The sequence below is a fragment of the Neofelis nebulosa genome, chromosome 4, assembly GCF_028018385.1.
Source record: "Neofelis nebulosa isolate mNeoNeb1 chromosome 4, mNeoNeb1.pri, whole genome shotgun sequence".
NCBI lineage: Eukaryota > Metazoa > Chordata > Mammalia > Carnivora > Felidae > Neofelis > Neofelis nebulosa.
Window position 1 is genome coordinate 117,873,598 of NC_080785.1, and position 25,132 is coordinate 117,898,729.

A 25,132-nucleotide genomic window follows, 5' to 3' on the forward strand; every position below is an offset into this window, starting at 1 on the left:
TTCTAAAAATTATGTGGAAAGGCAAGGGAGCTAGAACAGCTGAAGCTGTTTTGAAAAAGAAGAATAAAATGAGAAGAATCATCCTACTTCATTTCGAGACTTATCTAGAAACGAAGGCTGTGTGGTGTTGACAGAAGGATGACACATGGATTAATGGAATGGAACAGAGGATCCAGAAATAGACCCACACAACTGACTAATATTTGACAAAGGTACAAAAGCAATTCAATGAAAGAAAGGTAATAACCTTTTCAACAAATAATGCTGAAGCAAATTGGACATCCATAGGCAAACAAGAGCAACAACAAAAAATCTGCCTAAGTCTCACATGTTACACAAAAATTGGCTCAAATGGATCATAGACTTAACAAACAAAATCTAAACCTGCAAAACTTTTCGAAGAAAAGTTAGGAAAATAATTCACATTAGACTTAATCCCAAAAATATCCATAAAAAATAAAAAGTAGATACAGTGATCAAAAAGAATGAAATCTTGCCATTTGCAACATTGTGGATGGAACTAGAATGTATTATGCTAAGTGAAATAAGTCTATCAGAGAAAGACAAATATTTGATTTCACTTATATGTGAATTTTAAGAAAAACAGGTGAACATAGGGGAAGGGAAAGAAAAATAAAATAATATAAAAACAGAGAGGGAGGCAAACCATAAGAGACTCTTAAATATAGAGAACAAACTGAGGGTTGCTGGAGGGGTGGTGGGAGGGATGATGGGCTAAATGTGCAATGGGCATTAAGGAGGGCACTTGTTGGGATGAGCACTGGGTGTTACATGTAAGTGATGAAACACTAAATTCTGTTCCTGAAACTAGTACTACACTATATGTTAACTAACTTGAATCGAAATTAAATACATAGGTAGATGATAGATAAGATAGATAGATAAAGTTATCTTTACCAAAATTAAAAGCTTTTGTACTACAAAACACTTTGTCAAGAGGAAGAAAAACAAGCTACAAGCTGGGAGAAAGTATTTGCAAACCATGGAATCTGACAAAGTACTAGTAGCTGACATAAATTTTAAAACTCTCAAAATTCCACTGTTAAACATATGTAACAATCCAACCCCAAAAATGGGCAAAAGTCATGAAGGACATTTCTCCAAAGATGTGCAGATAGATGGCAAATACACACATGAAAAGATGTTCAACATCATTAGCCAATAGAGAAATACAAGTTAAAACCACAATGAGATATTTTACACCTATCAGAATGGCAAAAATAAAAAATCATACCAAATGCTGAGCAGGATGCAGAAAAATTAGATCATTCATAGGTGGGTGAGAATATCAATTGGTACATAGCCATTCTTGAAAAAGTTTGGACGTTTCTTTTATTTTTTAAGTTTATTTATTTATTTTGGATGGGGGGAAGGCTGGGCAGAGAGGAAGAGAGAATCCCAAGCAGGCTCCACGCACACACTGTCAGTCCGAAGCCTGGCACAGGGCTCGGCTCAATCTCACAGTGAAATTATGACCTGAGCCAAAAGCAAGAGTCAGATGCTTCATCAACTCAGCAACCCAGGCTCCCTTGGGCATTTCTTTTAAAAAAATTTTTTAACGTTTTTATTTATTTTTGAGACAGAGAGAGACAGAGCATGAACGGGAGAGGGTCAGAGAGAGGGAGACACAGAATCTGAAACAGACTCCAGGCTCTGAGCTGTCAGCACAGAGCCCAATGTGGGGCTTGAACTCACGGACCGCAAAATCATGACCTGAGCCGAAGTCTGACGCTTAACCGACTGAGCCACCCAGGCGCCCCTGGGCATTTTTTTTTAAACACACATGTGCGCGCACACACACACACACACACACACACACTCACACAAACTAAATATGCAGCTACCCCACAACCCAATTGCACTCTTGGGCATTTATCCCAAATAAATGAAAATTTATGTTCACACAAAAACCTTGTACACAAATGTTTATAGTAGCTTTACTCATTATAGCCAAAAACTGGTAATAACCCAGATCTCCTTTAGTAGATGAATGGATAAACTGTGGTCCATCCACATCATGGAATTCTACTCAGCAATAAAAAGGAGTGAACTATTGATATGCACAACAACCTGAGGAATCTCCAGAGAATTAGGCTGCATGAAGAAAGCCGATCTCCAAAGGTCACATATTGTGTGATTCCATTTATAGAACATCATTGAAAGATCAATATTATAGAGATGAGAACAGAATCATGATTTCCAGGAGTTAGGGATGAAGGCAGGGAGGGAACGGATGTGACTATAAAAAAGGGGCCCGAGGAAGCCATGCTGGTAGAACAGATGTGTATCTAGATTGTGGTGGGGCTTACATAAAACTACAAAGTGATACTATTGCATAGACCTACACACACACACACACACACACACACACACACACACACAAGTACATGTAACCTTGGTGAAATTTGAATTAGCTCCAGGGACTGTACTAATGTCACGTGCCTCGTTTTGCCAGAGCACTAAGCGTGAGATGTTGACTCAGGTCAGCTGGGGGAAGGTGCATGAGAGCTCATCGTGGTACAAGATGCTAGCACTGGGGTCAGCCAGAGGAAGGTTCCCTGGACCTCCCTGTGCTATGAGATGCTAGCACTGGGGTCAGCTGGGGGAATGAGCACTGGACCTCCCTATACATTTCTTTATTTATTTTTTTTTAATTTTTTTTTCAACGTTTTTTTATTTATTTTTGGGACAGAGAGAGACAGAGCATGAACGGGGGAGGGGCAGAGAGAGAGGGAGACACAGAATCGGAAACAGGCTCCAGGCTCCGAGCCATCAGCCCAGAGCCTGACGCGGGGCTCGAACTCATGGACCGCGAGATCGTGACCTGGCTGAAGTCGGACGCTTAACCGACTGCGCCACCCAGGCGCCCCCCTATACATTTCTTTAAAGCTTGCCTTGAATGGACAGTTATCTCCAAATAGAAAGTTACAAATGAATAAATGGATAGATAGGTACAGAAAGGGAACCTGATACAGGAGAGACATTTAGCTCTCTTCTGCTATTTATTAAACACATATACAAGTGAAGGCATTTACACATATTATACTTCCGTTACTCCTCTCAAAACTCCTGAATATTAGGTATTAGTATTTCTGTCCTGCAGATGGAGAAGCAGAATCAGACTCTTGCTCCAAGGCCTCTGTGCACACCCCTGCCCACTCTGTCCCACTCCTTCTGCCCTTGAAGGCCACACCAGCCAGCAGATGAAATACCCCATCTGACACCCTGCTGGTAATGGACTTGCTCCCCTAAGAGGGCCTGAGGCCTGGGAGGTCTTGACGGGGAAGTCAGGGGGTGGGTCCCCATATGGCGAGGTCAGCTCCTGGGAGGTATTTGGGGAACTGAGCCACTCCTGCTTCTCCTCTGTCTCCATCTACCCCTGACTCAGGCCCTCACCCAGTGCTGGCACCTAGGTCCCACTCCACTGCACTGTTCCCTTCCTGTTCTTTCCTGACTGGCTCCCCATCAGGTCACCCACCCCTAACCAATGCCATCTCCCCTTTTCCAGAGCTGAACTTCATCATCCAGTCCCCAGAGCCAGCAAGACATGGGCCCCATTTCCTGAATCCTGGCGCCTTTCATTTGACCAGAAGACGCAGAGGGGTAAGTTGGAGATGGGTTTGGCTGGGGTGGGAGTGGGATAGATGTGGAAGAGGGCACTGTTGGGGGGCTGCTAAATGGAGGGTCAGCTGAGCAAGAAAGCAGAGTTTGATGGCAGCTCCCTTCCCTCTGCAACCTCAGAGAAGACACATGAATTATTTATGCACCATTGTTTTGGTTTGGGAAAACTGCCCCACATCCCTTTTGCATTTAAATAGGGATTACGGCCTAGAAGTTGGAGAAGGAAGGCAGCATCACTTGTCATCCTGAGCTGAGTCTCACCCTTATATGTAAAATGGGGGAAAATGGCAGCATCTCCCTCTTGTGAATTCCAAGCAAAGATGACCCATGTAAGGTGCTTAGCAGAGTTGCTGGAACCTAGTAGGTGCTCAATAAATGCTTGCAGAATGGACAGACACGCTAGGTGCCTAATGTGTGTTTGTTAAATGGGGCGGCCCTCTCTCTGGTGTCACAATCCCACTCAACCTTCTGGGGCCAGCCCATCTGGCAGTTCTGTAAGATTTCTCCTGCTCCTCACTGGGAAGCATGTCTTTCTCTGTATTCCTGAAGCCCATTCTTTGGGGCTCTGTTATTGCCTTGCTCAGTCCACCTTGCATTAATACACCTGTGAACCTCAAAGCCCAGGCCTGCACCCTCCATCCCCCTATGTCAGGAACCAGAGTTCATGTAGCTCATCTTTCGGCATCAGACCCAACTTACCTTCAGAAAGACTGTCCTCTGAGCCAGAGCTGAGTCAGCATCTCACCTGACCTTCCCATGCGGTGTTGTTAGTCCTTTCACAGATGGGAAAACTGACCCAGAGAGAAGTAACCTCCCAGACAGGAGCAGGGGGAACCAGGATGCGCCTCCAAGATTCTGCGCTCAATGCCTACTACCCCACTCTGCCTGGGCTGAGGGAGAGGAATACCTCTGGACAGAACTGGGGAGGGAGCAGACAGGCAGACTGGCCACGCACCTCTGTCCCCCGCCTCACAGATCACCCAGGCTTCTGGCTTTGCTGAAGTTTTGTTTCTCGCCCCAGCACTTCAGGGCTAACCAGATTGTTTCCAAACATGTTACATAATTGCTCACATATTTATTTATGCCATCTCTTGAATATTAAACGATCGATAATATGGAACAGAAACATGGGTGTTTAAACCCAGCAGCTTTTGACAAGCGTGGGTGGGGAAGGAGGTTGAAGAGAGCCATCTCTGAGCCATTTATGGGAGGAGAAGGTGACATTCCCCGCCCCACCCCTCTTCATTTCCCAAGATGACTTGAAAGGCTTCCCAGGCCCATGGTTGACAATTGCCTAGCAGAGTTTTCACTGTGGGGTTTAGCCGCTTTTATTACATAATGAAAAAGATGCATTATCATTTCCTAAAGGATGCCTAAAGCCAGAGCCTGACCACCTGTTTGCTTATTCTTAAGTGTTTATTGAGCACCCTTTGTGTGCAGTCACTGTTAGGCTTTTATTCACCCCAGGGTGCCTTCAAGAGTGAAACAAACAAGACCCCTGTCCTCATGGTACTGACACTCCAGTGGACAGGTGACCAAATAAATAGCATCAGAGCATAACAAGCATTGTGAACAGAACAAAGCGGGTGGCAGGGTGGCATTGGCCGGCAGTCCCCTGAGGAGGGGACATTTGACTGGAGGTCTCCATGGAGAAAGCAGCCAGCCATGCAGAGGTCCGGGGTTGGGGAAGAGTGAGGAGGACAGCAGGCTGGAGGGGTCTGCATGGAGTAGTGACAAAGCTATTGGAGGGTTCTAGTGATGTGGTGCATGTTTGGGAAACATTCCTCTGCAGCTGGGAGAGGGCTTGGGGGGTTGGGGTGCTGGGTCTGAATGGGGGATGGGCAAGGAGAATCCAGGGAAGACAGAGGTGGGGCTGCCCTGGCTCCAACCTGACCTTCCAGCCTCCAGAGGGGATCCGTCCAGGATGATTGTGAGTTTCTCCCAGGGCAGATATGGAGGCTTGGCCTGACCCAACAGGAAACCCAATAACTCTGACATCAGTGACAACAGTATGTAGGATTTACTCAGCACCTAGAGGGAACCAGCCCCTTATCCTCACCATCAACCTGTGACATATGTACTTTTATTATCCCCATGTTACAGAAAAAGATACCAAGGCACAGAGTGGTTAAGTAAAATGCCCGTAGTCGTCCAGTGAGTAAGTAGCAAGTAGGGATTTGAACCTAGTCAGTCTGACTCCACACATGAGGCCCTCAAATGTTGGCGGAATGAATTAATAACGGTAATAGCAATCACTTTTTATAATAAGGTAGGCACAACCACTATCCCCATTTTACAAAATGAGAAACTAAAGGACAGAGTGTTGTATCACTTACCCTAGCTGGGATTCGAACCTGGGAGGTCTGGCAGAATTTCCATGTCAGAGCAATGTATGAGGCTATTGTCACTAACCCCAGTTTACAAAGCAACTCATGCCTCCTTCAGATGTGGACAGTAATTCCCATCTGCTGGCAGTGCTGAGGGCAGGGGGGAGGGGACAACACATGGAAAAGTGCCCCATAAGGGGCGAAAACCTATGCAAATGAGGGTTCGAGAGTACTTGAGGATTTTTCAACACCTTATCCTTGTAGGGAGTTGGGACATTTCCTTCCATCCTGTTTTCCTCAAGGAGAGAATGGAGACAAACCTGGGCCCTCCCGTGGCCAGACTGCCCCAGGGTCTGAAATACAGGCCACAGATAAAAAAAAAAAAAAATGCATCCAAACCTCTAAAAGCAGCTTGTGAACTCTGGGAAGCTCTTTCCACACGGGTTCTGTCCGGGGAGGTGACATGGCTCCTGGCTGCCTGGCCCACCTCCACTAGTTTCAGGTCCCAGCAATGCAATCTTGGGGAAGTTGTTGACATACTCTCCCACCTCAGTTTTATATTCTTTAAAATGGGAGCAAGAAGGGGCGCCTGGGTGGCTCAGTCAGTTAAGCGTCCGACTTCAACTCAGGTCATGATCTCATGGTTTGTGAGTTTGAGCCCTGCATTGGGCTCTGTGCTGACAGCTCAGATCCGGGATCTTCTTCAGATTCTGTCTCTCTCTCTCTCTCTCTCTGCCCCTCCCCTGCTCGCACTCTGTGTCTCTCTCTCAAAAATAAATAAACATTAAAAAAAAATAATTTAAAATGGGAGTAAGAAGCCATATTGGAAACATTAAGTGCGGGAGGAAATCTGAAGAGTCCAGCACTGCTTGGGATATTAACAGTGCTCAGCAGGTTTCTGTTCTCCTGGTGGTCCCCAGTGAGAACAGGTGCCTCAAATGGTGAGGACCCCAGGCCCCTTTCTTCTGGGACCATGTCAGGATCTCAACTGCACAAGCCCTGGGAACAGAAAGTTTGCTCTCTGTATTAGTTTACCAGGGCTGCCGCAACAACCCCAGTTTGCACCACAAACTGAGTAGCTTAAAGACACAGATACTTATTGTCTCACATTCTGGAAGCTGGAAGCCTGACACCAGGGTGTCAGCTGGATTGATTCCTTCCAAGCCCTATGAAGGAGGATCTGTTCCTAGCTCCTGGTGGTTTACTGGCAATCTTTGGCATTCCTTGGCTTGTGGGTGCATTACCCTGATCCTCCCCCCACCTTTCGTATCATCTTCTATGCTTTTGTGTGCTTCCAGATTTCTCCTGTTGATAAGGACACCAGTCATGTTGGATCAGAGCCCACCCTAATGACCTCATCTTAACTTGCGTGCCTCCATAAAGATCCTGTTTCCAAATAAGGTCACGTTCACAGTTACTGGGAGTTAGAACTCCAAAGTACCTCTGAGAGGAAAGGCCCAATTCAACCCATAACGCTATCATCATTGTTTGAAGTGGATTCTGGAAGGGCCGTCAGTGCATTCATGACATTTCTTAAATAGACTCAAAGAATATTTTACATCGTTTTCCAAAAGGGCAACATCCTTCTCAAAATCACTGACTCCTCAGCTTGCAGGAGCTTCCCATTAACTCTTGGCCTTAACAAACCTTAGCGTGGGTCTCTTGGGCCAGCCATCATCTAACATGAAGAGCAAGCAGACTTGAACCCAAGCTTTCTGTCAGCTCTGACTGTGCTGAACTCAGGGAACTCGGGAAGCCAGAGTCCTAGCCTTCGAGGCAGTCACAGGGGAGGGCCACGGGACAGGCAGGCATGCAGCTGGCTACTATTATTGGACAGGTACGTGCCGTGGGCCAGAGGGCCTTTCCTAGCAATGATCTTCAGCGGGGAGGGAAAAGGCTTCTTTCCCAGACTGTTTCTTGTCTTTGTCTCCTTGAAGGGAAAATGCCCTTCCTGAGTGCTCTGAGAGCACCAAGAAACCCCACTAGCTCTTGGTGCAATCAGATAACTAATCAGTCACTCACTTTTCATTCTGGGATGAGACCCACTCCTGAGTCTGTGTTACACAGGAAGTCCCAAGTGCAGAGGCACCCAAGCCCGCCACCCCGTGGCATCCCCAGCTCGCCCAGAGTCCCTGAAGAGGTCAGAGGTCAGTGGTAGACCCCCCACCCTCTTCTTGACAGATCCTCATCTTTAAAATCAGCTCTCCCACCCCAAATATCGCTTGAATGGAGAGCCGACAATCTACATTTCTGATGCCACAGTGACAACTGGGGAGGATGTGCTCTGATCTGGTTGGAGTGGGCCAGACTGGGCACAAGCATGCCTCGGTGTTGGGTTTAAATCCCAATGCCGCCAGTCCAAGCTCTGTGATTCTAGGCAAATCTTGCCATGTTTCCAGTCTCAGCTCCCTCATGTGCAAAGGGTGGGGGGTGGGGGGGGAGGTGAGTTCCTACCACACAAGTGAGGGATGTCTGGAAAGGACCTCATGTGGTGCTGGGCAACCAGCCAGCATTCTCCGGCTTCTGTCTTCGGGCCTCAGCTTCCTCCCCTGCAGACAAGGTGTGGGATCAGGTGGGTTCTGGCCACAGCTCATATGGCTCTTGAGAGCAGTCTCCAGGGAGCCCAGCGACCGGCTGGGCAGAGAGAGCCTCCCATGCCCACAGGCCTGCTCTGCCAGGAGCTCACCGTGTGACCTGGTACGACTGCCTCCTGCCCTGCATAGGCCTAGTGGTTCCGGGTGACAGTGGTGAGGTGTCAGGAGCCTCTGACTTAGTGCAGCCATCCAGAGGTCTGAGTTTGTGCCTCACCGGGTGCCATAAATTCTCTTCTTACCCTACACATCTGGAAGTCTCTGAGACCCACCCAGGGTTGCAGAGCCTGGAGCTGAGGCTGCCAAATCAGATGCTCCCCGCCCCATGTCCGGGTAACCAAGGCCTCTCCGACGCACTGGAGGCAAAAGCATCTTCACAGGGACAGCCGTCAATGCTTAGCACAGGCCATGTCTCCTAGTTGGATGCCTGTCAAGATGACTGTATTAATGGATCAGCTCACCCAGACTGCAGAGGGCAGGGCCTGGGGCCGGAGGCAGTTGGGGGAGGTAAATGTCCCAGAGACACTGTACTTCCAGAGAGGAGCTGAGTAGAAGTGCTTCACGGAAACCACCAGAGCACTAGTGGCGGGCTTGTGGGCACCCGTGGTCAGGAAGGCTGGGGATGGGCTGCGCTCAAGTCTGTCTTCCCGTGTACTTCCTGTTGCAGGGTATGGTCTGCCCCCAGGCCTTGTCATGATGCTGCTGGGGTTTGCAGTGTCTCTGGGGGGTGTCCTGCGTATTGAACTGCACCCAAGTGAGGATGAAACAAAAACATTTGTAGGGGGTAGAGTGGGCGCGTGGTGTGGTGGAGAGGGCACAAACTCTGGGTTCAAATTGGGTCCTGCTGGGCAAGTGGCCTCCCTTCTCTGGTCCTCGATTGGCTCTCCTGGAAATAAACCAGCAGCCACATTGCAGGGGTGGTTGGGAGGATGGAAGGTGCCCTTGCAGGCCACATGCCCATTCCACCAGCTGGTCGTAAGGCAGGACTTGCCCCCTCTTCCTGGGCCCCTAGCATCATGTGGATAGGCCAGGTGTCCAACCTCCAATGGCAAGAGCAGAAGCCTCTGGGCCTCCTCTACATGCCCTCCTCTGGGCTGTTCCCTTCACTTGGTCTTTCTTCTGTGGGTACTGGCAGTTGTGCTGGCAGAAGCCCTGTGCTCAGACTTGGAGAGACCAGATGGGGCCACTCATTGATGGACCTCAGTTTTCCCCATCCATACACTGGGCACAGCATCCCTTGCCTCAGGGGCTGCTTTGAGAGTTACTAAGGCAACCAATACACAAGGGCCTGAGAGGTAATTGCTCAAAACTGTTTCTGAATCCAATGGGATCAAAGGCTACTGGGGTCCCAGGTGTCACTGAGCTCCCTCAAGCCCGGGTCTCAGGTTTGGCCTGCCTGAGTCAGTAGGAGAAGTGAGAAGGGGTCTGCCTTCCCTCCACTGGGCCAAGAATAAATAAAATACGTTGGATCTTATTGTTAGAAGGAACTGAGGAACTCTTCAGCAACTTCACCCAATGATAGAAGCTTTCCCCTGAATCCTTGACTAGTAACTTTTAAATTTTTTCCTGGTTCCTTCCAGGGACAGGGGCCTCACTCCCTGTTATGTGGCAAAGAGCAGAGATGGCACACAGTTCATGCACTTCATGGTCAGGCATTTTATGCATTAAAAACCCCAGCACTCCTCACTCGGGGCATTGTTACTCTTCCTTTAGAAACAGTTGCAATGACAAGAGTCACCAGGAAGACCCTGCTCAAGTTTCACCTCCCCCAGAACTACCCGCAGTGTAACTCCGCCCCCACGAAAACGAATCACTCCATCTTCCTGGTCCCTGCCATTCTTCTGATACGCCTCTGTGGTTGAACCCATCACATGTGTTTTATTTGGTTGTTTTGTTACCTCTCTCCCACTAGACCCTAAATGCCCCACAGCAGGAGTGGAGCGGTGGAAGGAGTTTGCTGGGGTCTTAGACTCAAATAGGTCTGATTTTCATGCCCTATTTCCTTCTAGCCTTATGATCCAGAGGAGGTGATCTAACCCTCTCTGAGCACATGGATCAATGTCAACGTCTGTGTGACCCTCTCCCTCCCTGAGCACAGAGCGGAAGTCCTGCTTCTCTCTGTATCCCTAGCACCCCCCCCCCCCCACACACACACATAGTAGGTGCTCAGAACTTGTTGAGTAAAGGAAGTGCAAGGAAGCCGCTGGGTGGGGTAAATTATGAGGTCACAGGGGAGGGAGTTTGAGACTGGAAGCAAACGCACTGCCATCGTGGAGAGCTCACAGCATTGAAGCCAAGAGCAGAGACAAGCCACTCAGAAAAATAAGACCCTCAAGCTTAAAACTTGCAGTGGTCTGGGGCTACTTAGTGAAGGGGCAGCAGAGGTAAACACGCTTGGGAGAGCCTCACATCCCCACCCAGGGATCACTCTATAAGAACCGCCATCCCTGTGGTCCCTGCACTGGCGTAGTCAGTATTCATCGGTACCTGTGTGATTTAAACTGTATTTTAAGAAATAAAAATCTGGAAAGGAAAGGAAGATGCTACCTTGACTAAATAATATGTTTGCAGCATAGATGTTCTAGTATTTGTCAAACAGGAACTGTTGTGATTAGCACACTATCCATTCACTTAAAAGTGAAAAACAAAATAGGGGTGAGTTCCTCACACCTGAAAAGTTTAAAATAAAACAGAATGTCAACACACAAAGGGGAAGGTTGTAAAAGCCGGGAAACCACTCTGTGGGAAGTGCTCTCTCTCCAGTCACGTTGCTCTGCCAGACGGGAAACAATGCACGGTTTCTTCCTGTGCTCTGTAAACAGAGAGAAAAGGATGGGCATGTTCTAAGGGAACAAGCAAGGGGTGTCGTGGGGCCGAGAGACAAGGTGGGTGGGGGACTCTGTCACCTCTCTTCCCTTTAGTCCAGAGAGGCTTCCTGGAGGAGGCGAGATCCGGGGTGTTTGGCCCAGGCCCTCCCCACCTCTCCCTGCCAGGCCTGTCCCCAGCGTTCACACTCACATGGCCCATTTCATTGGAAACCTCCGTTCTTGGGTCCGGCCAGGTGGACACATGGTGGCTGCCCTTTCCTCATGGTCCCAGGGCCACTCTCTACCAGCCAGTCGTACAGGGAGTCCTCAGAACAAAAGGACTTCCAGGTAACCAGGACTGGAGCAGCCAGAGTGCCACTGATAGGATCAGAAGCCTCAAGTGAACGTGGCCCAGAAGGAAGCCGGGGGCACAGAAACACCCACCATCCATGCTGCCTTTGGCAGAGGCTACTATTTTGCCAAGCACACAGCACTGTGGAGGCCAGCCATGCTTCCCTGCCCCTCCCCACCTCCTCCTCCCCGCTCACTGCTCCCAAGGCCAGAAAGCTAGGCAGCCCCACTGGCACCTGGACTGGATCCGGTGGCCACCTCGCAGGGTGTAGCCACTCTGCGGTGGTTGTCCGTGCTGAAGCCGAGAGGTCGGAGTGGGGGGTTGTGTCTGTGGCCTGGGACTCATCGGGGACACCGGGGGATTCGCCACCATCTCCAGCTCAGGTATGGGAGAATGGGTTCACGGGGCACTGCTCAAGGGCCTGGGTCTCCAGTGCAGGGGGAGCTGCTGAGATGGAAACAGCTTCGTCATGTAAGAGGGAGTACTTGTAAACCTTTGAGCCCTGGGCTAGGAGGCAGGCTGGAGGGTGAGGCCTGGTCTGGACAAGCCCTGTGCAGACTGACAAGGAGCCCCCCGTGGGGGACAGTCTCTGGCCTCACTCAGCTCTGCGGGCCCCCCTCCTCCGGAGGGCTGCTAAAGCATAGAAGAGCATGAGCTCCAGAGCCACATGGCCCAGGTTCAAACCCTGACACCTGTGTGACTGCACGCTTACCTCTGCCTCTCTGTGCCTCAGTTTCCCACCCTGTAAATGGAGGTGGTGCCAACGGTCCCTATTCCGTAAGGCCGTTGCTAAGGTCAGATGAGACCATAGAGACCTTAGCATAGGTAAGTGCTCTGGAGCTCAGAGCATCGTCCCTGCCCCCTGCTGCTCCCCAGACCCGGGACCAGCCTTCAGAGCTGCAGGGTCAGTGCTGGAAGGAAAGTCAGGAGACCCATTAGGCTGCTTGCTCATCTCATAGGTGTAGCCACAAAGGAGATGACCTAGACCCAGGGTTTGAATCCTGTGTCTGCAGACTTTGTAGCTGGGAAGTCTTAGGTCCTTGACCCTCTGAGCCCCATTTTTTTCATATGTGAAATGGAGACAATTACAGGACCGACTTCATGGGATACTTACAAGCATGAAATTATGCTGCACACATAAAGGGCTTATTCTCTACCTCATACTTAAATTGGGAGCCATTATCACCACCATCACTGCCACCATTATCACTATTGTTGTTACTATAATAATAATAATAACAATAATAATAACTATTGTGTCTGTGGCCTGGGACTCATCAGGGACACAATTATTATTATTGTTATTATTATTATTGTTATTATTATTATTATTGGAAAAGGAGGCTCAGAGAGGGAAGGGGACTTACCAGCAGTCATACAGAAAGTCAGAGAGCAAGACAAGACCCAGCCCTGGCCTCCCAACCTCCAGCCCCTGATTTCTGCTCACCTCACCATCTCAGAGGTGGCCATCTCAGAGGGCCAACCCTCTTTAGTCACCTCTTAGCACATCTTACCAAGAGCTTAGTTTGCAAGAGGTCACTCAAATGCATCTGAGAACCTGCCTTCCCTGACCTCATTGCTTCCAGACACAGATCTGGGGGTGCCCCGCAGCAAAAGCTGGCACCCCCCAAGAGGCTAGGTCAGCAGAGAGCCAGGCAGGAGGTTACCTTCTCCCCATGATTTCCACAGCATCCCTCCAAAAGCCTGCCAGCTTCCCCACTGTCCCCAGAATCTTTGGCCAGGGGATGCTTGGGGGGGACAGGATGCAGCTTTGGGGGGCAGATGTCTGAAAACTGCAGAGCTTCTTATATCCCAAGGTGCTCCATAAGAAAGGGAAGAATTGGGACTCCAACTTCCAGCAAAGTTTCCTTGGACCTTGGGGACAGGTTTGGGAATCATCCTCAGTCATCTCAGTTCCATTAGCAGATGGACCACCTCTGGTGGGACACTTGTCCCTGTCTCTTTCACCTTCTGCCCATCAGAGTTTGGGTCTTCCCTGGCAGGGAGGAACAGAGACATAAGAGGAGGCATGGACACAGAGGAAGGAAAGGATGGGGTTTGCTTTAAGGGGAAAGATTAGTTATGTACCCATTTTAATAATGTAAATACTACCCAAGCAATAATAATAATTGTTCCTATTTCTTGAATACTTACTATGCACCAGGCACTGTGCTAAGAACTTTATATACATTATCTCTCTAATCTTCACTACAGCCTTATCTGGTAGAAAATATCATTATACCCATTTTATAGATGAGTAAACTAGCAGAGGCTTATTTATATACCTTGTGGTGATTACAGATGCCATGGAGATGATACAAAGGCATGAGCACTTCTGAGAAGAGTGTAATAGGGAGTGCTGGAGACTGGCAAGTTGGAGAGGGTCACTCAGGTTTTCTTTCTTTCTTTGTTTCTTTCTTTTTTTTTTTTTTGGAGGCATGACATACATACATTGAAGTGGTAAAGTATGCTAATCTTAAATGTATCACTTGGTGATTTTTACATATATATTTTACATGTGTTACCATTACCCAAATCAAAACATGGAATAATTCTAGTATGCCAAAACATGCCTTCCGAGGCATTCTAATTTAATTTTTTTTTTTTAATTCTGCAAAACTGTCACAGCTAAGAGGAACCTAAGGAGACATGATGACCAAATATAATGTGGGATCCTGGAGGGGGAAAAAAAGGGGTTATAGATAAAAACTAAGGAAATTTGAATCAATTATGTACTTTAGTTAATATTAACATATCAATATTTATTCATTAATTGTGAAAATGTACCATACTAGTATAAGCTCTTAATACTAGGACAACTACCTGGTAGTTGTAAATTTGTAAAATAAAAGTGTTCTTTTATTTTAGCCATTTTTTATTTGTAAATATAAAAGTGTTCTAAAACAAAAAGTTTACTTAAAAAAAAAATCACTCAGCAGATCCTCAAGCAAAATATGTTTGTAGGCTGGATCTGGCCTCTAAGCTGCCAGTTGGCAACATCCAGTGCTATAATGTCCCCATTTTACAGGTGGGGAAACCGAGGCCCAGAAAGGGGAAGCTCCCTGTGCAGGGCCCCCGTAGCATGTCAGTGGCAGAGCCAGAACCCAAAGATCAGTCAGTACTCCAGCTGCAGAATAGGGTCTGTGAATCTCTGAGTGCCTTGCTGAGGCCTTGCCCTACAAGAAGCTGCCAGGGGCCAGCCGGCTTCCCTCTGCTGCTTCCTCTTAAGCTCTCCAGGGCTGTCAGTTGGAAACCAGTTCTCCCACTGGCCTCAACTCCAGAGGGAGTGGTCATGGGCAGTTCCTGTTCTGGGAGCAGGATGTCACCTGCCCACCCCAGCCAACCTCGATGCACCATATAGGTGTCCCCCATACCCAGCACAGGATCTGAGTTGAGTGTTGGATGGATAGGTGAGTGAAGAAATGGCGGGAAGAAGTAAGTGGCAAGGGTGGGTTCTTGGGGAGATAAAGGGGGCCAGGAGCACAGATTTTGCAGTCAGATTGGCTGGGTTGAACCCTGGTTCTGCTGCTTCCAGCCACATGACCTTGGACAAGTCAACCTCTCTGTGCCTCAATTTCTTCAACTTAAAATGGGGATAAGAGCAGTACCCGTGAGGGAGGGAAGTAATAAATATAGGAGAGGAGGGAAGAGAAATAGCGGAGGGGGGTGATGACTTAGTTTTCATATCGGGACATGGAAACTTAGACGAAGCCATACACTAACCCAGAAAAGGTGGCCACTAACCCAGAAAAGGTGGGTGAGTGGCATTATACAGCAGGTAGAGCACAGATTTGGGAACCAGTCTGCCAGGGTTCAAACTCCAAGTCTGTCACTTACTGGCCATGTAGCCTTAGGCAAGTGAGTTAACATCTTTGTGCCTCTGTCCTCATCTGTAAAATGGGTGTGGTAATTATCATACTTACTCCACGAGGTTTTATGAGAATGAAGTAATTCATTGGTGTGTGTATAGCACTTAGGACTATACCTGGCATGTTTAAAATAACCCCTGGCATATAAGGAGTGTTTATTAAATAGAAGAAAGGTCGTATGCCAAAAGCCCAGTCTCTTCCCTGGAAGGGCCCCAACTTTCAGGAGAGATTCAACAGGCATTGTTAACTCACCTGCTGAATCCAGGTGAGAACCTGCCTTAATGAAGTCACATGGGGAGAGGGCTGAAGTGGTGACCAGCTGCCCATCTCTGTGGCCTCACCTACCTCCAGCCAACCCCAGGATAGGCAGCACTTTTTTGAGCAATATTTTAAGAGAAGCCAGAAATCTGGATTCTTATGCACAGTTTCCCAATTTTTAAACATTGGCACTTAGTTCAAATTTATTTTAAGCTCTTAGCAAAACAAACAAATTTATTTTAAGCTGGCTGCTCTCCCAAGTGGCTGGTTTACAGCCTCTACCCCAGTCCAGTCCTGCCAGTTTGCTTTCTTTTACTTTTCTCCTGCATTTTAGAGGAAAGGAAACTGAGGCCCAGAGAGAAATGCTTGAACCTGTTGTGTCTGACCACTTAGTGCAGTCAACAGGCAACATGCTGGTTTCCCTCTCCTGGCTGCAAGCCACAGGGTTCCCCAGGTAATCAATCAGACTTTGGACCAGGTGAGGGAAGAGAGCTAAAAGGGGAATTTTCTCCAGGCCAGGGTTCTTTTATTAGCATATTTGAAATCTGATGTTTGTTAATTAAATACCATTTGCACCATGCATCAGGGGTGTAGCTGAGTGTGAAGCAAGAGCCACCCCCACTTCCAAAGCCATAGCGGAGACTTACAATGTATAAAGCTCCAGCTTCACTCTCGGCCCTGGCTTAGCAGGTAAGGGCCTGGGATTCCCGGGGGTTCCTGAATCTTACCATTTTCCACTCTGTGGTGACTAAGGGAGGAGCTCTGTTGTAAAGAAGTCACTACGTGATAGCTAGAGGGCTTGAGGAAGAAAAAGAGGGGAGTCATGTTCTGGAGAGAAGTTTTAGAGGAGTATTTTTGGGGAAGAGAGTTAATTTACAGGCTTGTCACACTCTGAACTTGAGTTATCTTTTCTTTCTTACTGAAAAAGTTCTCTTTGGCTCCCATGTATTTAACCAGACTGTACCGCCATTTCCTCATCTGTAAAATGGGGATAAATATTGTACTCACTTCCTGCAGCTGGTGATGAGGGTGAAATGAGACAGCATGTGCAGAGGATTAAACAATAAAAATCAGCCATTGTTATCATTGTCAGCAGCGGCCAGCCTGCCTGTGTGTACAGGAGTAGCCTGAGAACCTTTCACTCTTGGCCTTTCTTTACTCGGTCTGCATGATTGTGATCTTTGCTTTGTGTGGAGAGTTAACGCATCTAGTAGCTGTGGAGGAGTTCTTGTGGGTCCGGTTCTGTGCTTGACTCTTCCACCTATTTTCTCTTCCTTAACCTTCAGAGTAACTCTGGGAAGCCAACACCATCATCATCTTTGCAGATGAAGAACCTGAGGCTCTGGGAGGGAACATGACTTATCCAAGGTCACCCCCAGGTAGGGATGCAACCTTGAGCGAGTCCCATTACCATCCTGAGCCTCCAGCTTCCTCATTTGTAAAGGAGGTTCAGGACACCCATCTCAGTGCTGCTGTGGGGATCTATGAGGTAATACTTGGAAAGTGCACTGTCAGCTGTAAACCCCAGCCAAAGGGACAGCATCAATGTGAGTCTTGCAGAGGCCTGCTCCCATTTGGGGCTCAGTGCATTTTGGCAGTAGGAGCCATGAAGGAAAGTTATTTCGAGTGTCTTTTTTCTTGGGTGCTTTCCAAAATGTATCTCCTCCCTCCAGCTAACAAGTGCAAAGCCGGTTTCAGCAGAGGCTCTGCTCAAAGCAAGTCACTTCCAGTGGAATGACCTGGAAGATAGAAAGGAAATGGGCATGATGGTCACAGGGGAGACAGGATCACAGAGAAAGCCTCAGGCTGTGGAGGCAGACAGATATGTGATCAAATCCTGGCTCTTCCACTTCCTAGCTGTGTGACTCTGAGCCAGCTAGTTAACCTCTCTGAGCCTCACATAGAGAATTGTTATGATGAAGGGAATAAGCAAAGCAGCTGAGAAGCAAAGCATGGGTATCCCACAAACAACCAATGAGACTAGTTCCCAAGTCCGAGGCTGGGGCTGCAGACATTGCTGGGGGTAGAGAATAGGATAGAAACCAGTCAAGGGTTCAGGGAGAAGGGGTCCAGGGTAGAAGGGTCAGCTGCTGAACTGGGGAAGGGAAGACTTTTCAAGTAAGGCTTAGCAGTACACGTACACTGGAAAGGAAGACTGGTCACATAGGGCTTAGCAGTACACGTACACGGGACCATGAGCCCCTAGAGGACAGGCATTCTGTCCTTTTCATCTCGGTGGCCTGGCTCATAGCAGGTACACAGAATACATTTAAAAACCTGAATTTAACGTCTACTTTCCTTTCTGCCCCCTGCCTACCCATTTAGTCCTCCTTTTCTTTTAATCTCCAACCCCACCAGCACACCTCTGTAAAGTGTGAAAGAACACAGACTCTGGTATCTGACAGACTTAGATTCAAGTCCAAACTCTGCGCATTCTGGCTGGGTGGCATTGGGCAAGTAACCTCCCAATGTTTGCTATAAATGGGCTAATACTGCCTCCCTAGCAGAGTTATTGTAGGAGTTAGAGATGATGTGTGTGAAAGCACGTAGCATGGTCCCTGACACATAGTAGGCATTCTGAAGATGGTGTCAGGAAGTGCGCTTGCTCCTTACCTGCGTGGCCCATGGCTACCTCCGACTTCTCTGCTCACACACAGACCAAATTCCCTAAGGCACTCACAATTTGTCTTTATATCCCAGACAACACAAGCACCCGGGCTATAAACATCTATACAGTATTACCTCTTTTCCCACTGTCACTTTACATGATTTCCACACTGCTCCTATATTGACTGGCCATGGTAGGGCTAATGATGTCCCCAAAACACCTCAAAAAAGAGTATCCACGGGCAGCTCAGTGATCAAGAACAAACTGTCCTCAAGGATTAAAACACCCATCCATAATCACTAAACCATCCTCTGGCTGTGGGTTTATTAGTGTCTGTGAAAGTTCTCAGGTTGAAAGTTTATGAATGAAAGGCTTCCTGGTCCCAGGTCCCAGGTCTTATTCTTGAAGATGGCCTGTAAATTCGGCACCATTGCTGGACTGCTTATTTATGGGTGTTTCTCTGGAAACACAGAGGTGTGGCTGAATCCCCGAAAGGTGGGACTGGCTCTGCTTCCCTGTGAAAACCATCTGGGGACAGGTGCAGAGCTTGGAAGGAAACCCACTAAGCTCGGGCCTGTAGGGGCTGGGGGTCCATAGAGAGGCAATCTGCCCATTTGGGATGTGTGTGCCCTTGAAGTCCAGCTGGCAAGGGGCTCGGGCCAGAGCTTGCCTATGTCTGGCTAATGACCCCTTACCTACATGAGGTGCAGGCCCTGTTTTGGGAGCCTCCTCCTCAGAACTGAGAGCGGGGTTTGCCCTGCTACTAGCTGGGAAAATGCTGCTTTAATGCCTGACACTATTGGAGGAGCTCCGCAGCACCTGCAAGGGCCCTGGAGAGTTTATCTGCAGCAATTCAGCCTCAGTGCCTGGCTCCGAAGCCGTGGTGATATGTCACCTGCAGAAGTCACGTAGTTTGGTCCAATACAAGTCAAAATGTCAAGGCACAGTCTCTAAGCTCGCGCTTTTGCCCCTGCCCAGCCCCCTTCTCTCACTCTGCATTTATTTAGGATGTCTCTCTACCCACCTGCCATGGGGAGCAGATGGTTCTCCCATCCTCCATTACCTGACAGGACTGGGAGTCTGAGCTTCAAACTAGCCCCTACCCCACCCCACCCCCACCCCTTATTGCCTGCTCCCGTGCTGGCTCCCACACCCAGCCTCTCCCTCTGGGCCCCTGAGCTAATTACAGGCTTCCCTAAATCATTGGAAGGAAAAGCTAATTAAATCAGGGTCGGCCATCAATTTTCTGGCTAAGGACAGGCAGCCCGACACCTTTCTTCCACTCCAGGATCCTGAAACCACGACTTGAAGTTTTATTTGAGTTTGAGAACAGGGTTTTATCTCTTAGGACTGATTTTAGGAAGAGCAGCAAGATGGGACATTTCCTCAACTCCTTTGCACCATGCAGAGTAAACCCCTGAGAGTATTAGCTCTCCTGTCCCTCTTGGAATCCCTGTTGGCTACTATAAACACTCGTGGGATGCATTCAACCTAAAACCTGTAGGTGAATAAAATTTATTGTATGTTTTCCCCCTTTGAGAGGCAAGGGCCAAAGAAGTCAGAAGTGGGTGGGGCTGGAGGCGTGGCAACGGAGGGCTCCCTTTCCATGGCCCGCCCTCTCACTTGCCACCAGATACCAGCCTGCTCTTCCTTTTTTCCCTAGAAAAAAAGGACTCAGAGTCCCCCAGTATAAAGAGAGGTGCCGTGACAGAAGTCCCAGCTGTGATTCTCAGCCCCTTCCTGCTTTGTTCCCTCATGAGCCCTGTCCTCACCAACTTCCTCGGAGGGGGAAAAATGCCTGAGGCCATTATGTGGCTGCCCTAGCCACTTACTTTATTGCAGACAGGGGTGATGTGCTCAACTAAGTAAGGAGATCCCAAAGGCAGGGAACAAATGCGGGGCAAGTCCACTGTATGGATGAGGACCCACTCTCTGAGCCAAGTCTGAAGTCCACTCTGAATCCCAGCTAGCTGTGTAGCCTCAGACAGGTTACCTAACTTTTCTGTGCCTCAGTTTCCTCCCCTGCGACACGGGCATGATAATAATAGTCTGTCCCTCATAGGGTTGTTATGAGAATTAAATGGGTTGGTATGTGTCCAGAGCTTAGAATATGGCCCAGTCTATAATGGGCAGTCCACAAGCATTAGTCATTCCTGGTATTTCAGAACCAGGATCTCACTGACTCCTCACCACAGCCAGCCCAACCTGGTGGTCTGATGCCTCTCATTTTACGGATGAGGTATGCGGAGGAGAAGCTACTTGGCCGCTGTCACTCAGAATGAAACCCTTACTCCACTCTTCTCTCAAAGAAGAGAGTCTGACAATGTCTGTCAGGACAAGCAAGACTCAGGGCAGGGCGGGGGTGGCTAAGAAGGCCCAGGCCTCCCTCAGAGGCTCAAGTGGAGTCGGGAGGTGGCTATAAATATGAGAGGCGAGGGGCTTTCTAACTAGGCCAGGAATGTGTGTTAGTCATTGAGGTCAGAGCGGGCCGCAGAAGCTCTTGGCTGGGAAAGGAGTATATCCAGGACTGAGCTCTCCCGGGCTCAGGGGAAGCCAGAGAGCTGAGGCCGAGAAGGAGGCGATGAACAGTGCTCAGCTAGGGGCATGCTGGTACCCCAAGATGTGGCCATAGGGGTGGGGGCCCACCCCCAGGAATGTCCTCCTGCCCCTTCTCATCGCTGAGAAGTCCTACCACACAACCCAGATCAGATCAGCCACCTACAACCACCCGCAGGCTGAGGCCAAGCTGTGTTTCCCAAAGGGCACACTCAGGCCACCATTCTGGGGAGTGAACAAGTGCGTCCTTTCTATTTTAATAGCCGTGCACTTATTTTAACATGCTAGGAGAAAAATACAACTGGCAAAGCAAATCCATGATCTCGTGGCTGTATATGCTTAAGATAATACCAAGTAGGTGTATACTTTTTTTTAAGAGAGAGTTGATTTTTTTTTTAAATATATACTCATGGAATTGGCAACCACCATTACTAAGTTCTGGGGGATTCTGGCCCACAGGCAAAATGCTAATTTCCTTGCTGTGGGGTTCTAGTTGCCTTCTGTGTCTCCCACCCCACTCCCCAGCCCCACCTTTCCAGCATCCCTGCCCTTGCGCCTGACCCCTGCCCCACTCTTGCTGTGCCCACCGCCTGGAATGCTTTTCCCCTTCACCTTTCCACTGGCAACGACCAAGTAAAGTGAGCTCCTCACTGGTGCCTCCATGGGGCCATACGGAGGCATCCTCCTCCAGGCTGCCCCAGGCCCTCGTCCCTCCACTGCCACTCCCCACACTGCATGAGAGTCATCATAGCTGGGACCATGGCTCCCTCGGTAATGGGGAAAGTGAGCTCTGGGTGTGTCAGTCTTCCTGCCTGCTGTTCCCAGCTCAGTACCTGGTGCCAAGCACATGCCCAGACGGCAGACACCCGGTCACTTTCTGGAGCCATCACTGCCTGGTGTCAGCTGGCACTCATGCAACCTCACCTTTGGGGCTCTGTCCCCTCCCTCCTCTGTCAGATGGGGATGCCAAGTTTCCTTGCCCCAGGTGGGTGTGTAGAGTCAGTGAGTTTACTCCACCTAAAGGCATGTGCCTGGCACATCATCAGCACCCCACAAATACTGGCTCTGATCACAGGAATCCTCAATGCTATTATCATTAACAGGGGCCGGTAGATATTCAGTGAGTCCACAGTGGTGCAGAGTGGAGGGCAGGGAGATCAGACTAGAGCACCTCTGCATTTAGGATCAGGAGAACGTTCTCAGCACCTACCTTCTCCACCCCTCTCATTTTGAATACAGGGAAACTGAGGCCCATGTCACACCCCTGGAACCAGGGCCTGGGACTCCCGCCCTTTAATCTACAGTTGTTCCCCCACGTCCTCCCCAGGCTGGTGGAAGAGGTGACAGTCCAGGACTCACCCTCCCAGAGAGACAGGCAGACCTCCCTGAGCTTCCCCCATGTCCTTGGCATGGGCCAGCGAGACCTGGTGAAGAATTCCAGGGGCTGTGGCCAGCAGGAGAGTTCTCACTTCCCCAAGTCAGTGAATCAAAAGCTTCATTCTTTGTAGATTCCTCCAATAGGTAGGAGCAGACATGACCTTTGTCATTCGTTATTTTTAGCCGCGCAGGCAAGGAATGATAAAAACCTGTATGAGAGCTGACTATAAATAACACGGCTGTGGCATTCAACACACGCACATGCACATGCACACACACATATCTAAAACCTGGAGATCTAAACAAGCCTTGCCCTTCAAAGTAGAATAACAGCGTTAGCATGGCACTTCACAGTCAGTGAGCCCATTTCACAAAAGCTATTGCTTGGGATCATCACGCAGTTCCCTGGGGGAGACATTTTTATTGTCCCCATTCTTCAGATGAGAAAATAAGGAATGAGACTGGCCAGTGAAGCCAGTGGCTCAGCGCCTGACTGATGGCGGGGCCCTGACATCTATCACTGTCCCTGTTGTAGAGTCTCTGGGAGGGAAGCAGCTTGCCCAAGGCTTTGGGGAAAAAGGAGCAGGACTACCTCAGGTCACCTGTCCCCAGATTCAGCAGTCTGCTGGCTGCTAGCAGCCTTATGGGACTGGAGGAAGAAGAGGGGTAGATGTGGACAGATCACAGAAATAGGCACTGGGTATTGTGGACCCCTCGGGATGGGAGTTTGAGTGAGGAAGTGGTGGCTGGGGTGATGGTGGTTAAGAGGAGGTAGGTTGGGGGGCGTCTGGGTGGCCCAGTCAGTCGAGTGTCCGTCCAACTTTAGCTCAGGTCATGATCTCGTGGTTTGTGAGTCCAAGCGCCACATCAGGCTCTGCACTGATGATCCCAAGCCTGCTTGGGATTCTCTCTCTGTCTCTCGCTGTCTCTGTCTCTCTGTCTCTCTCTCAAATAAACTGTAAAACAAAAGAGAGGAGGTGGGTTAGGAAGGGCTCAGCCCTGAGAGCGGCCAAGGGGAGAGGAAGAGAGAAGGTAATTGGCCAGGCTCACCTCGTCTGACACTGAAATCCCTTTGGGCTGGGTGGCCATCCTTGGCAAGCCCATGGCAGGGGGGTAGGAGAGAAGTCCCAAGAGCAGGTTACCTGTGCTGGGATGGGCAAGGGCAGCTGGAGGGGCAGGTCAAAGGACACCAGAGCAGAAAGGGGTCCCCAGAACTGCAAGGCAATGGACTCCAGGCAGCGGTATTGAGCTCCTGCCCAGAGCTCAGTGGTGTGCTGGTGAACATTTAATGACCAGCTCTCAGGGAGGTAGGTGCCCTGCTTTGTGGTGTTTGCCAGTTTCCATGGTGTAAATGCTCCCACCCTGGCAGATTACAGCTACCCCCATGACATTACTTACACATGCTATCAGCTCTCAGGAGCCAGCGCAACTCCAGAACACCGTCGGGCAAGACTGCCACACGCCAAGCCACCTAGGCTAGGACGCCTATGTCCTGCTTACTTAAGGGAACAGAGGAGGGGCATGTGAGTCATTTTAAGCTGCTATTAGTTGTGCATGTAATACACAACAGGCCAAGTATTTTACATGTAGTATTTCAATACCCAGTATAGTCCTCTGAGGTAGACATTATCTCTAGCTTGCTGATGAAGAAGTAGAGGCTCAGAGAGGTGAAGCGACTTGCCCAAGGTAACACAGCCAGTGAGTAGCAGCGCCCGAATATGGATCCAGGTGTGTGTGACTTCCGTGCCCACACCCCAGCCCTGTACCACCCAGCCTCCAGCCAGAGAGGTTCTGGAACCTAAGTTGGGGCTGGATTTTCAGACAGAGGTTCATAGGTGGGTTCCTCTGTGGGGCCAGAGCTGAGAGGCCTGACCAGGTCCCAGAGGAAATGGTCACCCACCCTTAGGAGAAGTCCTGAAAGGTTTGAGACAACACCCACAGGGGAACGGCACAGAGCCGGAGCACTACCTTCCCCTCACACCCCTGGCACCCCACAGGGATCTCCAAACCCTTGCTCCTTCCTTCTCTCCTTTGCAACTGAGTGTCCTCCTACAAAGTCCTGCTCCAAGAAGCAGTCCCCATACCACCAGGCATGTAGTAGGTGTTAAATTAATGCTGAAGGAATGAACCAATGGTATCTTCATATTCTCTCTCATTTTATTGGAAGACTGGATCAATTATATTATTATTCCCACTTCACAGATATAGAAACTGAGGTTTTTAAAAATTTTTTTGTATTTATTTTTGAGGGGGGGGTGGCAGGGAGAGAGAGAATGAGCAGGGGAGGGGCAGAGGGAGAGGGAGACACGGAATCCGAAGCAGGCTCCAGGCTCTGAGCTATCAGCACAGAGCCCAGTATGGGGCTCGACCTCACAAACTATGAGATCATGACCTGAGCCGAAGTTGGATGCTCAACCGACCAAGCCACCCAGGCACTCCTAGACACAGAGGTTCTAACTGACCAAGTGACAAGCTCAAGTCCATGCAATAGTAAGTGGCAGAGCTGGGGTTCCATCCCATATCTCTGTGACCCCTAAGCACTCTGCTATACTATGCAGTATACCCCAGAAAGAAATAGCACCTTGTATCTGACAATTCCTTACAGTTTGTCGAGACCCTTCCATTTCCTTCTTGTACCTCATTGTTGCAAATTGGCCTGTGGGTGTGAGGGCAGGGAGGCTGGGGTACAGGAAGGAGGGCCCAAGAGAGCAGGACACCTCTCTGGCCCATGGCAATTAGCCTCAC

General features: G+C 49.2%; 1 protein-coding gene and 1 long non-coding RNA gene across 15 annotated transcripts in view; one reads left to right on the top strand and one right to left on the bottom strand.

Moving 5' to 3' along the window:
• ATP2B2 (ATPase plasma membrane Ca2+ transporting 2) overlaps window positions 1–25,132 on the top strand; it is a 385,851-nt gene that overhangs the window by 178,339 nt on the left and 182,380 nt on the right. For 11 of the 13 annotated variants that reach the window (XM_058726006.1, XM_058726005.1, XM_058726008.1 and 8 more), the window contains one exon: window positions 3,530–3,624. The exons of 1 other annotated variant lie outside the window; for it this stretch is intronic. The gene's annotated coding sequence lies outside the window, so the exon portion shown is untranslated. Of the gene's footprint in view, window positions 1–3,529; window positions 3,625–17,132; window positions 17,226–25,132 lie in introns of all 13 variants that reach the window. One more of the 13 variants, XM_058725997.1, reaches the window with a different exon arrangement.
• Window positions 11,049–22,543, bottom strand: LOC131509813 (uncharacterized). Of its 2 annotated transcripts, none has more exons than XR_009260707.1 (3): window positions 22,370–22,543; window positions 11,955–12,166; window positions 11,049–11,372 (listed from the first exon to the last, which is right to left on the bottom strand). It is a non-coding gene; the product is annotated as an uncharacterized LOC131509813 (long non-coding RNA). The 2 variants fall into 2 exon arrangements; XR_009260706.1 differs by having other exon boundaries at window positions 11,955–12,163; window positions 22,370–22,542.